Raw genomic sequence first — 17,569 nt, 5'->3', positions numbered from 1 at the left:
TGCTATACGGTCTACTTGTGATAGAGGTAGTCTCAGCCAAATATCTATTTTATTTTCGAGCTTTTTAATTAGAGGCTTAACATTTAACTCAATGAATCTTCTTGGGTCAGATGAAATGTTAATCCCCAAATATTTAATACTATCGTCTTTCTTTAGTTTAATAAGGCCAAAGTCTGAGTGTATTTCTTCTTGGCCGATCGAGAGACACACAGACTTGCTCCAGTTCATTCGGAGCCCCAAGATATTTCCAAATCGCTCAAGGCAGTTCATTACTCTTGGTATTGCACTATCTGGATTCTGCACCATAATGAGCATATCGTCAGCATAAAGAATTATTTTGCCTAAGTCCGACTTCAGGCTTTTATCAATGAATCTTGTCTGATAGCAGTAGCCAAAGGTTCGATATATAAAGCATAGAGAGTTGGAGATAGGGGGCACCCCTGCCTGGTACCTCTAGTAAGGGCAAACCATTCAGACATACCCCCATTTATACATAATCTCGCCCTTGGAGATTGGTACATCATCTTAATCCAGGTTATTATATTCTGTCCAAGGCCAAAAACCCTGAGAGTCCTTCATAAATATCCCCACTCTACCCTATCGAAAGCCTTAGTGGCATCCAGCGACAGGATAGAGTGGGGATTGGCTCCATCGACCTGGACGTCCACAAAAGCTCGCTCAATATTCAGGAAGGTGGATCTCTGTGCAATAAAGCCATTCTGATTTTCGCTGATCAGTGATCCTACTACATCTCTTAGTCTGAGTGTTATGACTTTGGCAAAGAGCTTAACGTCCGAGTTCAATAATGAGATAGGACGATATGCATCGAGTTCAGTATTATCTTTAAATTTTTTGGGAAAGACAACTATTGTGGCTTCCGCCATAGATTGTGGCAGGTTGCCAGATACACAGGATTCATGCAACACCTCGTGCAGGATTGGCAATAAGACTTCAGCATATTTTTTATAAAATTCAGTTGTAATTCCATCTGGTCTTGAGGCAGAACCATTGGGCATAGTATTCAGAGCCTTTTGTAACTCACTTAGGGAGATACTGTATCTCTATCTAAGCTCGTTCTTTGTTCTTCTGTGACAGTTGGTAATTTAACTCCATTAAAAAACTGACTGAGCAGACCATCAGACACCTCCCCCTCCGAAGAGTACAAAATCCTGTAGAATTCTCTGAACACCCTCCTTATTTCCTGCTCTTCTCTAATGATCTCACCTGATTCTCCCCTAATGGCCTCTATTCTTTTCCTAGGGTCTTGAGCTCTAACAATATCGGTGAGAGTCTTATTAGGCTTACCCGCCGCTACAAATCTTTTTTGCTCCTTCTTTTTTCATGCCATTGTTAGTTTTTTATGCAAAATGAAATAAATATTAAAAAAAAAAAGTAACTTATTTACATCTTGCCCAATTTTGCATTGCACTTTTTCTAGACCCATACATTTAACTTGTTTATTAAACATCATTATGTATATCATTCATATGTTTAACCCCTTCAAGACCAAGCCTATTTGCAAGACCAGGCTCATTTTTTTAAAATCTGACCTGTCTCGCTTATAGCTCAGTGATGCTTTAACGTATGCTAGTGATTCTGAGAGAGTTTTTTTTCGTCACATATGGCACTTTATATTAGTGGCAAAATTTGGTCACTACTATAGGTGTTTTTTGTGAAAAACATCAAAATATGAAAAATTAAAAAAATTTGCTTTTTATGAACTTTGAAATTCTCTGCTTCTAAAAAAAGAAAGTTGTATCACATAAATTAGTTACTAAGTCACATTACCGATATGTCCTCTTTATTCTGGCTTCATTTCATAAACATATTTAACTTTTTTAGGGTGTTACGGGGCTTAGAAATTTATCAGCAAATTACCACATTTTCGTGAAAGTTTCCAAAACTGATTTTTTTAGGGACCAGTTCTTTTTTTAAGTTGATTTAGGAGGTTTGTATACTGGAAACCCCCATAAGTGACCCCATTTTGGAAGCTACACACCTTAAAGAATTAATCTAGGGGTATAATGAGCATTTTAACCCTACAGGGGCTGTAGGAAAGTATTCACCATTAGGCCGTAAAAAAATTTAAAATTAAAATTTTCCAATAATATATGTTTAGATTAAAGTTTCTCATTTTCAAAAGGAACATGAGAAAAAAAGCACCCCAAAATTTTTAACGCAGGTTCTCTTGAGTACTACTGTTCCCCATATGTGGGCGTAAACCACTGTATGGGCACACAGCAGGGCTCAGAAGGAAAGGAGCGCCAATTAGCTTTTCCATTGCAGATTTTGCTGAAGAAGTTTCCGAGCGCCAGGTGCAGTTGCAGAGCCCCTGTAGTGTCAGTGGAGTAAAATCTCGCCATAAGTCACCCCATTTTGGAAAGTGCACCCCTCAAAGAATTCATTTTGGGGTGTGGTGAGCATTTTGACCCCACAGGTATTAGAGGAAAGTATTCAAAAGTAGGCAGTAAAAATGAAAAAACTCGAATTTTTCCAATAATATGTTCCTTTAGTTAGAAAATTCTCAATTTCATGAGGAACAAGAGAAAAAAAGTACCCCAAAGTTTGTAACGCAGGTTCTCCTGAGTAAAAAGGTACCTCATATGTGGGCATTAACCACTGCATGGACACACAGCGGGGCTCAGAAGGAAAGGAGCGCCAATTAGCTTTTCAAATGCAGATTTTGCTGAAGAAGTTTCTGAGCGCCAGGTGCGTTTGCAGTGCCCCTGTAGTGCCAGCGGAGTAAAATCTCGCCATAAGTCACCCCAGTTTGGAAAGTGCACCCCTCAAAGAATACATCTTGGTGTGCGGTGAGCATTTTGACTCCACAGGTATTAGAGGAAAGTATTCAAAAGTAGACAGTAAAAATGAAAAACTCGATTTTTTCCAATAATATATTCCTTTAGTTAAAAATTTCTCAATTTCACGATAAACAGGATAAAAAATTCACACCAACAGTACCCCATATGTAGGCATAAACCCCTGTATGGGCACACAGCCGGGATCAGAAGGGAAGGAGCGCCAATTAGCATTTTCCGTGCAGATTTTTCTGAAGAAGTTTCTGAGCGCCAGGTGCGTTTGCAGTGCCCCTGTAATGTCTACAGAATAGAACCCCCCCAAAAGTCACCCCATTTTGGAAAGTGCACCCCTCAAAGAATTCATCTTGGGGTAGGATGAGCATTTTGGCCCCACAGGTATTAGAGGAAAGTATTCAAAATTGGCCAGTAAAAATGAAAAACTCGAATTTTTCCAATAATATGTTGGTTTAGTTTGAAATTTCTAAATTTCACAAGGAACAGGAGAAAAAATGTACCCCAAAATCTGTAATGCAGGTTCTGCTGAGTACAACGGTACCCCATATGTGGGCATAAACCACTGTATTGGCACACAGCAGGGCTCAGAAGGGAAGGAGCGCCAATTTGCTGGAGCAAAACCGCAGCTAGTAATAGTTATTAGAATAGTGCAGTTACTAAAATAAAATAAAAAAATGAGATTACAGGTAATGTGGGGTGGTTATGGACAGTCTGGGGTGGTTACGGGTAATCTGGAGGTGGTTACGGGCAGTCTGAGGTGGTTACGGGTAATCTGTAGGTGGTTACGGGTAATTTGGGGTGGATACAATGAACATGGGGTTGTCACTGGCAACCTGTTGTGGTTACGGCAACCTTGGGTGGTTACGGGCAACGTGGGATGGATACGGACAACCTACTGTGGTTGCAGACAATCTAGGGTGGTTACAGAACAACGTGGGGTGGTTACGGACAATCTGGGGTGGTTACAGACAATCGGGTGGTTACGGATAAACTGAAATGCTTATAGGTAATCTGAGGTGGGTACCTGTAATCTGGCGTTGTTACGGGCAATCTGGAGGGGGTCATTGGCAATTTGGGGTGGTTAGAGGCAAGGTGCGGTAGTCAGAGGCGACATGCGGTGGTCAGACATCAACCAACACCAAGATATAGAGTAACAATGGTAAGCACACCATGACATATTAACTAGAATTCATTCTTTATTGAAAAATCACAAATACAAAATAATCCGGCAAAAATACATGTAAGAACCCCCCTAAAAACAATTAAAATCGATCCTCATGAAACAAAAGAAGTCAGGTAAATAGCCAACAACTCATATATAGCCATATATACAGCGAAGCTCACTGGTGCAAAAAATGTAAATCAGATATTACTGGTACTGTGCAAAAATAAGCATCCTGCCTGCAAAGACCTATAAAGTGCAAGTGCATAACAATAAATACAGCAGAGTATACAGTGGCACAGACATGTGATAAAGAACTAACAGAATAAATATACTACTAGCAGGAAAGAATCACAGTATATCACCAGAGCCCAACAGTGGCACCAGAGAGCCTCTGGACCGGGAGACCGAACCCCACGCGTTCCGTCCACTAACTGGACTTTCTCAAGGGTAACATGATGGGGGGTAGAACATGATTCGATATCCTACAAGATTACATGATTAATATCACATGTGAATAGCAAACAGAGACATTGTGGCACTGACCGTAAGGGAAGACCTCTCCATGCATGCGGTGCTAGATGAAAATGGCCGCGATGGCGTGTAGAAAACACTGTTGCGCATGCGCGAGGTACAAAGGAGATATACAGGAAGTGATGTCAGAGACGAGAACGAGGCTTAGTGTTGTGCGTTCCATCACCCGGAAGTATCCAAATACTGGTGATGGCCGCTACTGACACTTTTACATATAGCGCACGCGCAGATATTATAATATGGCGCCTGCGCAATGAATACAATGTTAGAGAAAGGAAAATAGATAATAGTCTTACTAATCGCTCAATAGAAAAAAAGAAAAGATAAGAAAAGAGAGATAAAAGATAAGAAAAACAATGCGATGTAACCCATATCCAATCCTGTCTAGATACTGCCCAGATAATAAAAAAATTATTATTTAAAGGGGGCAGGTTTACACAGCGCATAGTACAGTAGTAATAACAAGAGAGACCCATGTATAATTAGAGCTCATCCTGAATCAAGGACGTGAAGTGAGGAACTGGAGGGCAGACGCCCAGACGTGTGTGAAGGGAACCTACCATAGGATATCACAATATATCCCATTAAATCATAAAGATAAACCATAAAAATATACAGACGTATGCGAGTATAGTAACCACCATGTACATGCATGGAGAGGTCCCCTCCAGTAACGCATCCCAGGAGTACCATATGGGGAGGCTAGGGTAAAAAGTAGATTCATAAGCCTAAGACCAATAGTGTGGGTCCATAGAGACATAGAAATATCCGCTTTTATATACAGAAATTTAAAGCCATAAACAGTAATCAATAAAGACAAAAAAATATAAACCTATGCATATAAAAGAAAGCGGTAATGTTCATATTTTTTGCATCTTTTTTTTTCTTATTGTTTCCTCAAAATCATGCCATAAATGAGGCGACGGATCAATTGCCCAGGAACAATCAGGTAGAGGAACCTCACAGTATATTCATGTGTCGCTAGCTGTGCAAAAAATAGGTTAAAGAATAAAAAAGTGATAAGTGAGTGATATATCAAAAGACGAGTCGAATAGCAACTCCAATCAGTGAAGTGAATAAACACAGAAATATATACACTATACAAAAGAAACGAAATGAGATAAAGACAGAATGAGAAATGTAGAGTGGTGAATGTATGTGGAAAAATAAGACCTAGCTAAAATGATGTCTATCTATATGTGAAATGTAAGTGGGTGAAGAGTGTGAATGAAACTAACGTGAATAAATCTAGCTAAAGTGCAAAAACGTGTATGTAATATGAAAAAAATGTATGAAGAAGTGTAAGGGTAAAAGCAAAACCCGAGAGAGAGGACAGACAAAATACAGAACACAAACAAAGAAGCAATAGAGAAAAAAAGGAAAAAAGAACAAGAATGGAAAGTGCAAGAATACATGGATAAACACAAAAAAAAAAAAAAGAAACACAAAAAGAAGAAAAAAAAAACACACAAGAAGATGGTGCAACCCCACACCTCATGAATGAATAAACTGCAAGAAAGAAGAAAAAACAAAGACAAGATATAATTGAACTCACTTGTAAAAGCCAGTAAACAAGAGTTCCTCATTCAGTCCCAGTGGTGTTAGGCTCTGGAGTCGATAAATCCATCTCGATTCTCTCTGTAAAAGGGGTTTAATGATGTTACCCGACTCCCCAGGTGAACTTTTTCCAAGCCTGTGACCCTAAAATCATCATATTTACCGGCATGATGGTCCCTGAAGTGTCGCGCCAATGATGTCAAGTCCGGTGTATCATATGGAATTTTCGAGGCCCGACGAATATTTGATAGATGTTGTTGCACCCTTTTGCGTAGTTCCTGTGTGGTTTGACCCACATATACCACTGGACATGAACACGTAATCGCATAGACTACATTTCTGCTGCGACAGTTGATATAGTCCCTACATCTGTAGACTTGTCCATCCACAGGATTTCTAAAGGATGGTCCTGTAGCAATCAATTGGCAGACTGTGCAGCTTCCACATGGGTACATCCCCTGGAGTTTCTGGCCACTCCCCAAAGGCACCCTGGGTCGCACAAAGTGACTATGACTAAGTAGATCTTTAAGATTCTTAGCTCGTCTGGCTGTTAGATTCGGTTTTGGGCTAATGTGTATGTCCAATCGGGGTTTCATTCGTAGAGTGTTCCAATGTCTATCCAAAATCTTGTAAATGTCCTGCCACTGGTTGTTGTATGTCGTCACAAGTCTCACTTTATTCGTCGTCGGTCGTCTTTGTGGTCCAAGTAGTTGTACTCTCTCTGTGTTTCTAGCTCGCTGAAATGCTTTTGAGATGATTCTTTTTGGATAGCCTCTTTTCTGGAATCTGTCAGTCATATTTTCAGCTTCAGTCCGAAAGTCGCTATCCAAGCTACAATTCCTTCTTATTCGTAAAAATTGGCCCACTGGGATGCTGTCTCGTTGATGTTTTGGGTGAAAACTCCCGTATTGTAGTAAGCTGTTACTAGCTGTCTTCTTCCGAAATGGAGAGGTCCGTATATGGCCATCTTCCAATCGGAGTTTCAGATCCAAAAAATCGACCGAACCCTGCGAAATGTTCCAAGTGAGAACAATGTTATTATCGTTGTTATTCAGGTGACGCAAGAAACATTCACAATCCTCTCTTGATCCTGACCATAGTATGACAATGTGATCTATATAGCGCATCCACTTGATGACATTATTTTGGAACATAGCCTCCCCATATGGTACTCCTGGGATGCGTTACTGGAGGGGACCTCTCCATGCATGTACATGGTGGTTACTATACTCGCATACGTCTGTATATTTTTATGGTTTATCTTTATGATTTAATGGGATATATTGTGATATCCTATGGTAGGTTCCCTTCACACACGTCTGGGCGTCTGCCCTCCAGTTCCTCACTTCAAGTCCTTGATTCAGGATGAGCTCTAATTATACATGGGTCTCTCTTGTTATTACTACTGTACTATGCGCTGTGTAAACCTGCCCCCTTTAAATAATTAATTTTTTATTATCTGGGCAGTATCTAGACAGGATTGGATATGGGTTACATCGCGTTGTTTTTCTTATCTTTTATCTCTCTTTTCTTATCTTTTCTTTTTTTCTATTGAGCAATTAGTATTCAATGTAAGACTATTATCTATTTTCCTTTCTCTAACATTGTATTCATTGCGCAGGCGCCGTATTATAATATCTGCGCGTGCGCTATATGTAAAAGTGTCAGTAGAGGCCATCACCGGTATTTGGATACTTCCGGGTGATGGAACGCACGACACTAAGCCTCGTTCTCGTCTCTGACATCACTTCCTGTATATCTCCTTTGTACCTCGCGCATGCGCAATAGTGTTTTCTACACGCCATCGCGGCCATTTTCATCTAGCACCGCATGCATGGAGAGGTCTTCCCTTACGGTCAGTGCCGCAATGTCTCTGTTTGCTATTCACATGTGATATTAATCATGTAATCTTGTATGATATATAATCATGTTCTACCCCCCATCATGTTACCCTTGAGAAAGTCCAGTTAGTGGACGGAACGCGTGGGGTTCGGTCTCCAGGTCCAGAGGCTCTCTGGTGCCACTGTTGGGCTCTGGTGATATACTGTGATTCTTTCCTGCTAGTAGTATATTTATTCTGTTAGTTCTTTATCACATGTCTGTGCCACTGTATACTGTGCTGTATTTATTGTTATGCACTTGCACTTTATAGGTCTTTGCAGGCAGGATGCTTATTTTTGCACAGTACCAGTAATATCTGATTTACATTTTTTGCACCAGTGAGATTCGCTGTATATATGGGCCAGGGAGTGAGTTGTTGGCTATTTACCTGACTTCTCTTGTTTCATGAGGATCGATTTTAATTGTTTTTAGGGGGATTCTTACATGTATTTTTGCCGGATTATTTTGTATTTGTGATTTTTCAATAAAGAATGAATTCTAGTTAATATGTCATGGTGTGCTTACCATTGTTAATCTATATCTTGTTGTTGGTTGATGAATGAGCTTTTGTATATAGAGGTTTAGCACCCGGACTGTGTATTTTGGGTTGTGCATCCCCACACTTTTTGTTTAGCGTGCGGTGGTCAGTGGCGACGTGCGGTGGTCAGTGGCGACGTGCGGTGGTCAGAGGCGACGTGCGGTGGTCAGAGGCAATCTGGCATGATTACGGGCAACCTGGGGTGGTTATGCGCAACCTGGGGTGGTTATGCGCAACCTGCGGTTGTTATGGGCAACCTGGAGTGGTTACAGACAATGTAGAATTGTTATGGATAGACTGAAGTAGGGCTGGGCGATATTGACCTAAATCATTATCGCGGTTAATCATACATGTAGCCGCTGTAACGATAACTGAACGATAATTATGACACGCCCCTTAGGTAAGCCACACCCTTCTGCAAGCCACACCCACTTAACCGTGCCAACCTGGGGATATTTTGTTTTAATAGAGTAAAAAAAAAGTAACTCACTGAGCAGCAACACAAGGATGAGCCATTTAGTCTAGTCATTATTTGTTGTTATAATTAGGGGGTCTCAGAGAACCTGGACATGTATATACAGGTATACAGCTACAATAGGACATGTATATACGGGTATACAGCAATGTACAAAGTACAGGACGTGTATATACAGGTATAGCGTTATGTACTTCATAGCTGTATACCTGTGTAAGCATGTCCTGTAGTGCGTACATAGCTGTATACCAGTATATACACATCCTGTAGTGTGTATAGCTGTATACCCGTATATACACGTCCTGTAGTGGCAGTATTATATATGTATGTACACACTACAAGACGTGTATACACAGGTATACAGCTATGCAGGTTCTACATTAAAAACACATGCACACTCAGCTAAGCTGAGCATTCATGTGTCTAATGGTGCGTTTACACAGGCAAATTTAACTGACAGATCATTGAAGCCAAAGCCAGGAACAGACTATAAACAAGGATCAGGTCATAAAGCAAAGCCTGAGATTTCTCCTCTTTTTAAATCCATTCCTGGCTTTGGCTTCCAAAATCTGTCAGATAAATCTCTCTGTGTAAATGCACCCTTGGCGGATCACAAAAGACAGCTGGGGGTGGAGCAGGGGCATAGCTAGGATTCATGACACCCCATAGCAAAAAAATAAAAAATACATGGGGCCCCATGTATTTTGTATGAGCCCCCCAACCTCTGGCAGCACATCAAATAGAAGAGGGGGCAGCTGAAGCGGGAGCAAGGGGGACTGCAATTAGAACTGGGGCAGGGTGGCAGCAGCTGGGGGTGATCTGGGCAGAAGCTGGGGGAGATCTGGGCAGAAGGGGGGGCAGAAGATGGGGGTGATCTGGGCAGAAGGGGGGGGCAGAGGCTGGGGGTGATCTGGGCGGAAGGAGGGGGTAGAAACTGGGGGAGATCTAGGCAGAAGGGGGGCAGAAGCTGAGGGTGATCTGGGCAGAAGGGGGGGCAGAAGCTGGGGGTGATCTGGGCAGAAGGGGGGGCAGAAGCTGGGGGTGATCTGGGCAGAAGGGGGGGCAGAAGCTGGGGGTGATCTGGGGAGAAGCAGGGGGCAGAAGCTGGGGTGATCTAGGCAGAAGGGGGGGGGCAGAAGCTGGGGGTGATATAAACTGTATCTTCTCCCTTGTCACTAGGGAGAAGATACAGCACTGGCCCTCACGGCTGCCACCTCCTCTCACCCCCCCCCCCCCTCCCGAACAGTCGCTGACCAACTCCTCATACCCGACACACATGCGGCATTTCTGACAGTCGCCGACCCGCTCTTCATAACCAGCACTGAGTTCACACGCGGTCCTCCTGGCCGCACGCACCTGCAGGTTCCCGCTCTCTGGAGAAGGAGGTTGCAGGGACCGGGGGATCGTGTGATGGATGGCGTCGCTGCGCTGGGGCTGTATAGCGGGATGTGGGGGCGCAGTGCAGACCCCCGATCCCGCTATACAGCTTCACCACCCACAGTGACGCCATCCATCACACGATCCCCCGGTCCCTGCAACCTCCTTCTCCAGAGACCGGGAACCTGCGGGTGCGTGCGGCCAGGAGGGCTGCGTGTGAACTCAGTGCTGGTTTTGAAGAGCGGGTTGGCTCTTCCGGAGTGAGTGGCGGGGGCGGCCGGGAATGCCGCTTGTGTGCCAGGTATGAGGAGCGGGTCAGCCACTGTTCGGGATGAGAGGAGATGGGGCGATGGGCTGCTGCCAAATGTCAGACTGCTGCAGGGCAGGGGATGGGAGGTCACCTGCCTCAATAGTAAATGTGCGCCCTGGCTGGAATCCCAGGCAGATTGGGAGCGGGGACACTGGGGAGCTGAGGGGGCGGAGGAGAAATACCGCAAATACCGCCCTGGCAAAGTTGAGGTCGGTTTACCGACGCCAGGGGCGGTATTGGTATTTTCACGGTATACCGCCCAGCCCTAGACTGAAGTGCTTATAGGTAATCTGGGGTGGGTACATGTAATTTGGGGTGGTTACAGGCAATCTGGGGTGATTACGGACAATCTGGAGGGGGTCACTTGCAACGTGCGGTGATTACGGGCAACGTGCGGTGGTTACGTGTAATCTGGGGGGTTACGTGCAGTCTGATGTGATTACGGACAACCTGGGGTGGTTATGGGCAACCTGCGGTGGTTACGGGTAATCTGGGCGGGTTAGGGGTAATTTGGGAGTAAACTGCAATTATTACTATAATAAAAAGTGTGTTTTATTTTTTTTGTATGTTTTTCACTTTGTACTTTATACATTCATTTTCACTATATTACTATGATTACTGTGATATTTTCTATCACCGTAATCATAGTTCAGTGACAGAGACCAAATTGGTCTGTCACTTTAAATTTTCAGAGTTGGCTGGTTGTGGAGCGCATGTGCACTTCATAACCAGCCAGGACGCAGAGGAGGAAGGAGCTCCCAGGATCAGGTGATTATATGGGGGGGGGGGGAGGTGACTGGGGGGGGTGGGGGGGCGACTTGGGGGGGGGTGGGGGCACATCACTTTTTATCCCGTCACTAATTATTCATGGTGACAGGGGATAAAAAGTGCTGGGAGCACATGGTACAAGCGATCAGCGATATATAGTATATACCGCTGATTGCTTGTACCGGGACCCAACAGGGGGGTCCTTGATCACTGCCCCATGATCTCCAGTGGCGGAGAGCATGGGGCTTTCATTCATTTTTCTTTTTTGATCACTGTGAACAGACATTAGTCTGTTCACAGTGATGGCGGCGGCCATCTTGGATCTGATGGCCGCCGCGGGGAGGGGGGGTTAGTGACTGGGCACTAGGGGGGCTGATCTGGGGTCTGATTTTACTTATTTCATCTCCCCCCACCGTGGATTCACGGTGGGAGTGATGAAATACAGCGGCGGCACCGGCCCGTTAGTGACCGCCGTTTCGGTGGTCACTAAGGGGTTATTGGGGGTCAGCTGCGGGATCTCAGAACATCTCAGAATAACCGCGATAACTAAAAGCATCAAAGAGTTATCACTACATAAAGAGAGACAGGTCAGATTTGAAAAATCTGCCCTGGGCATTAAAGGCAATAAACATTTCCTTTCAAATCTACTGGCGTCAGAAAGTTATATAGATTTGTAATCTAGTAATCTAAATCTCAAGTCTTCCCATACTTATTAGCTACTGTATGTCCTGCAGGAAGTGTTGTTTTATTTTCAGTCTGACACAGTGCTCTTTGCTGACATCTCTGGCCAAGACAGGAACTTTGTCTCGGTTTTCTATGAATCCCCATAGAATACCACTCCCGCTCTGAACAGTTCCTGTATCGGCCAGAGATGTCAGGCTGAAAATAAAGCATTTCCTGCATGACATATAGGAGCTAATAAGTATAGAAAGACTTAAGATTTTTTAATAGTAGTAAATTACAAATCTATATAACTTTCTGATACCAGTTGATTTGAAAGAAAAAGTTTTTCGCTGGACAACCCCTTTAAGGCCAAAACAGGCTGCAGAGACAAGGGGTTAAACAAGGCTTGTTTCTCCACTAGGCCTGTTACCACCCCACCCCAATTCTGACTAGACAGACTTAGTAAATGCGTTTTTGAAAGCTACAAAGCTGATTCAAATATAGTTTGCGTCATTTTGTTTGTGTCTTTATTTTTATGACAGATAGATAGAATACAGCCTCCTGACACTCTTTGCAGAGTCGATCTGGGTATGCCAAGATGAGAAGTAAGCCACCATGTGGCTTTCTGCTGAGCTGTATGCACAGTATATACTAAACGCTGTGTAAACTTTGATCTGGAAGGCAGAGGCAGTAATTCGCCATCCATGCCTTCTCTGGAGAGCTCTCTACTCTTGCAGTGGCACAATCATCATGCTTTTGAAAAACTAGGCAAGAATTGTTTAAAGTGTGCTTGCAGTATTAATTAATGGCCAACTGGCCCGATTATACAGGCAGTTGGCAAGCAGCTAGGTTTAAGGGGAATTATGGGTAAGATGTTATCCCGTATCCATAGGATGGAGGATAACAAGCTGACCCAGTGTGGGCATGCAAAATAATTGGGGTCTAAATACATGCAATACATTGGCAATATACATAATAGTGCTATCCCCACCTATATCCTACCCCACTTTATTTTTATATTTTATTTTTTCTATCTGAATACAACTGTTTTATGTTATTTACATATTTCAGATAGTAACCATTGAGTTATGTTAAGGTCTCCTAATGATCCCAGAGACAGAGACATTAAAGGGGTACTCCAGCGGGGGGTGGGGTGGGGGGGAAACTTTTTCGCTGGGACCGGGGAGGAGGTGGCCAAGGGAAAAGATTCCAGCGGCGGGTCCCGCATCGCGGCGCTCTGGTGGCCGGTTCCCGGACGCTTCCGGGTGTCTGACGCGGGCCCGAGACGTGACGTTCAATATAAATAGGCTAATCAGGCTGATTAGCCGTGCTGCAGCCACTCTCACTACGGTGTGTGTACTGGGGCTCGTCAATCCAGACCACGTATCCAAAAATTAATGACACAACACCAAAAAGTACTTGCTGTTATTTTTAGTAATATGAAATGTGATCACACAAGTCTTTTAAGCAAATTGCATATACATTACCACGGTGCACGGAATATATTTCAGCGTGAGAGAGGCACTTGTAATCTTCGCCCACTCAGGGCTGGAGGATTCAGCTCCACATTGAAGGACACCAGCTGCACATCACGGATAGGGGGTTGGACAACGTCCACACGTCTGCGACGTTTCGAGGTACACGCCCTCGCGTGCCTCTCTCACGCTGAAATATAACCGAGACGTGACGTGTCAGGTCCGCTCAGCCACTCAGTGAAGGAGGCGGGATCTGATCAGACTTGAAACGGATCCTGCCTCCTTCACTGAGTGGCTGAGCGGACCTGAGACGTCACGTCAGACACCCAGGAGCGGCCGGGAACCAGGCACCTGAGCCCCCCCGCCGCTGGAATCGGGGAGGTGAGTGGACGTCTTTTCCCTCGGCCACCTCCTCCCCGGTCCCAGCAAAAAAGTGCCCCCCCGCTGGAGTACCCCTTTAAATTGTTATCATCCTTCCTGTGGTCAAGTGTGTAGAACACAATTTTGTTTATTTTAATGCATATCTATCAAAAGTTAGATTTTATACGTGATTTGGGGAAATCATTCTAAGAGTCCATTTACACAGAAAGATTATCTGACAGATTATCTGCCAAAGATTTGAAGCCGAAGCCAGGAACAGACTATAAACAGAGATCAGGTCATAAAGGAGAGCCTGACATTTCTCCTCTTTACAAACCCATTCCTGGCTTTGGCTTCAAATCTTTGACAGATAATTTGTCAGATAATCTTTCTGTGTAAATGGACCCTAAGGGATAAAATTGTCTCCCGAAGGAGTGGTTCTTACCGTGCGTGCGTGACTAGCACTCCGTTCATTTTCTGTGGGGCTGCTGAACAACATAGAATATATGAAAGGCTGGTCATGCACATGTAGGTCATTCATTCATTCTGTATGTGACCTGAATCCCAGAGAACAGTTGCTTGTTTCAGTGTTGTACTGAGCAGAATTTCAGGCCAGAATAAATATTGTGTAACCCTCCCAGGCTTGTCAATCACACCTTGATTATGACTAGTTTTTGACAATTTGCTTACACAATGTTCTGTGAAAGTTATTTTATGGATGTTGCTCACTCTGGGTAGAAAATCAAATATATGATTAGGAGGATATGGGGGTTGATGCATAATCTGTTACAGTTTGCTTTGTGGATGCTAAATACAAGTACAGATGGCATCCCTGCAGTGTAGCTGAAGCCCAGTGCCCTGTGGCTCGGTGCAATGGGAACTAATCATTCTAGTTCAGTCATGTCAAACTCTGGCCCGCGGGCCAAATCTGACACATGGTCCTGTTATTTTTGGCCCGCCAGGCAATTCAAAGTTTGAATTACAGCTGGCCCGCCATGCCTATATATAAGAGACTATGGGGAGGCCTAGCTACTATATGCGAGACTGAGCGAGGGCTGGCTACTATATGAGACTATGGGGAGGGCTGGCTAATATATGAAGCTATGGGGAGGGCTGGCTACTGTATAAGAGACTATGGGGAAGGCTGGCTACTATAAAGGGAGACTATGGTGGAGTGCTGGCTACTATATAAGAGGCTATGGTGGAAGGCTGGCTACTATATGAGACTACTAGGGAGGGATGGCTACTATATGAGACTATTGGGTAGGGCTTGCTACTATATGTGACTACAGGGGAGGGCTGCCTGCTATATAAGAGACTATGGGGGAGGGATGGCTACTATATGAGACTACAGGGGAGGGCTGGCTACTATAAAAGAGACTATTGGGGAGGGCTGGCTACTATATGGAACACTTGGGGAGCTGGCTACTATTTGGGCACTATTGGGAAGGTGGGCTACAATTTGAGACTACAGGGTGGGCTGGCTACTATAGAAGAGACTATTAGGGAGGGCTGGCTGCTTTATAAGAAAATATGGGGAGGACTGGCAATATAAGACTACTGGGGAGGGCTGGCTACTATTTGAGACTACAGGGAGGGCTGCTTACTATGAGACTACGTGGGAGGGCTGGCTACTATATGGGAAACTTGGGGGGCTGGCTACTATATGGGATTATTTGGAGGGCTGACTAATATGTGGGGCAATTTTGGTTGGCTTGGCTATAACTTGGGGCAATATTGGGGGGGTTGGCTATTACATGGGTTTGGGTTTAATCATGGCATAGCAATATATCATGTCATTTATCATAGAGCAAAGTCCTGGGAGACTCACACCACTGACAGTGCCAGGAACACCACACACTACTCTGACAGTGCCAGGACTGCCAAATTCGAGCTTCAATAATTATCAAGGTTGGTGCGCGACCTTGTCCAATTTTTTTATTTTGGCCCACTGTGTATTTGAGTTTGACACCCCTGTTCTAGTGCCTGAGCACTTATTCCATCCCTTTTAGATGTAAATTCAGTTATGAGTAAGGCCCATGGAGGGACAGGACACCTATCCTGCACTCTAGTAGAGATGAGCGAACTTTCTGGATTTTTTTGAAAAGTTTGGTTCGACCGAATTTCGGATTTCATAGTTTAAAGCATCTATATGATACGGGGGTAGTGTATTTGGTTGAATTTAGGGCTCTACATGTCAGTAACATCATTATCTTTTCAATTTCTCAAAGTTTTTTTTTTTTTTTAGACTTCAATATTCTCCATTACAGGGTCTATGCAGGAAAACAGTCACAAATGCAGTGAAGGAGCAGCAGTAGTCATTGGAGGCCAGTGGAGGTCCAGCAATAGTCATTTGAGGCCAGTACAGGAGCAACAGGAGCCAACATGGAGGCCAGGCAGGAGCAGCAGCAGCAGCCAACATGGAGGCCAGGCAGGAGCAACAGTAGCCAACATGGAGGCCAGGCAGGAGCAGCAGGAGCCAACATGGAGGCCAGGCAGGAGCAGCAGTAGCCAACATGGAGGGCAGGCAGGATCAGCAGTAGCCAACATGGAGGCCAGGCAGGATCAGCAGTAGCCAACATAGAGGACCGGCAGGAGCAACATTAGCCAACATGGAGGCCAGGCAGGAGCAACAGTAGTCAACATGGAGGCCAGTGAAGGCCCAGCAGTAGCCAACATGGAGGCAAGGACAGGCACAGCAGTAGTCAACATGGATGCCAGTGAAGGCCCAACAGTAGTCAACATGGATGCCAGTTAAGGCCCAGCAGTAGCCAACAAGGAAGCAATGGCAGGCACAGCAGTAGTCAACATGGATGCCAGTGAAGGCCCAGCAGTAGCCAACATGGATGCCAGTTAAAGCCCAGCAGTAGCCAACATGGAGGCAAGGGCAGGCACAGCAGTAGTCAACATGGATGCCAGTGAAGGCCCTGCAGTAGTCAACATGGATGCCAGTTAAGGCCCAGCAGTAGCCAACATGGAGGCAAGGGCAGGCACAGCAGTAGCCAACATGGATGTAAGTTAAGGCCCAGCAGTAGCCAACATGGAGACAAGGGCAGGCACAGCAGTAGTCAACATGAAGGCCAGTGAAGGCCCAGCAGTAGCCAACATGGAGGCCAGGGCAGGAGCAGCAGTAGCCAACATGGAGGCCAGGGCAGGAGCGGCCGGAGCCAACATGGAGGCCAGGGCAGGAGTAGCAATTGTAATGAGGTGACATGAGCAGCGGAAGCAGAATTATGAGGTTCATGGACAGGCGAGAGGTAGCATGGCAGCAGCAGCAGGAATGGTGGAATGACCAATAAGGTCTAGTTCACATATGGGCTATAATAGAAGCAGAAAAGGTCCTACATCTTGGTGACAACAGGACCAAATCCTACTCTGTGGTATCAGGAGCAGGTGTTAAAAAGTCCTTATCCATCCATTTGGCGTTCATTTTGATGAAAGTCAGACACTCCACACTATCACAGGACAATCTGGTTCTCCTGGGACTAACAATATGACCTGCTGCACTGAAAACTCGCTCGGATGACACTTGTGGCCGGACAGGAGAGTATGTCCAAAGCAAATTCAGCGAGTTGTGGCCAGACATCTAATTTTCCCACCCAGTAGTCCAGGGGTTCCGGCACGTTAGGTGGCAACGTAGAGTCCAAAAACACCTG

General features: G+C 44.7%; 1 protein-coding gene across 2 annotated transcripts in view; it reads left to right on the top strand.

Moving 5' to 3' along the window:
* PGAP1 (post-GPI attachment to proteins inositol deacylase 1) overlaps positions 1-17,569 on the top strand; it is a 321,065-nt gene that overhangs the window by 207,816 nt on the left and 95,680 nt on the right. The window lies entirely within an intron of this gene.

The sequence above is a fragment of the Dendropsophus ebraccatus genome, chromosome 9 (assembly GCF_027789765.1).
Source record: "Dendropsophus ebraccatus isolate aDenEbr1 chromosome 9, aDenEbr1.pat, whole genome shotgun sequence".
Classification (NCBI taxonomy): domain Eukaryota; kingdom Metazoa; phylum Chordata; class Amphibia; order Anura; family Hylidae; genus Dendropsophus; species Dendropsophus ebraccatus.
Note: the sequence above shows the minus strand (reverse complement) of the source record. Positions and strands in the feature narration are given on the sequence as shown.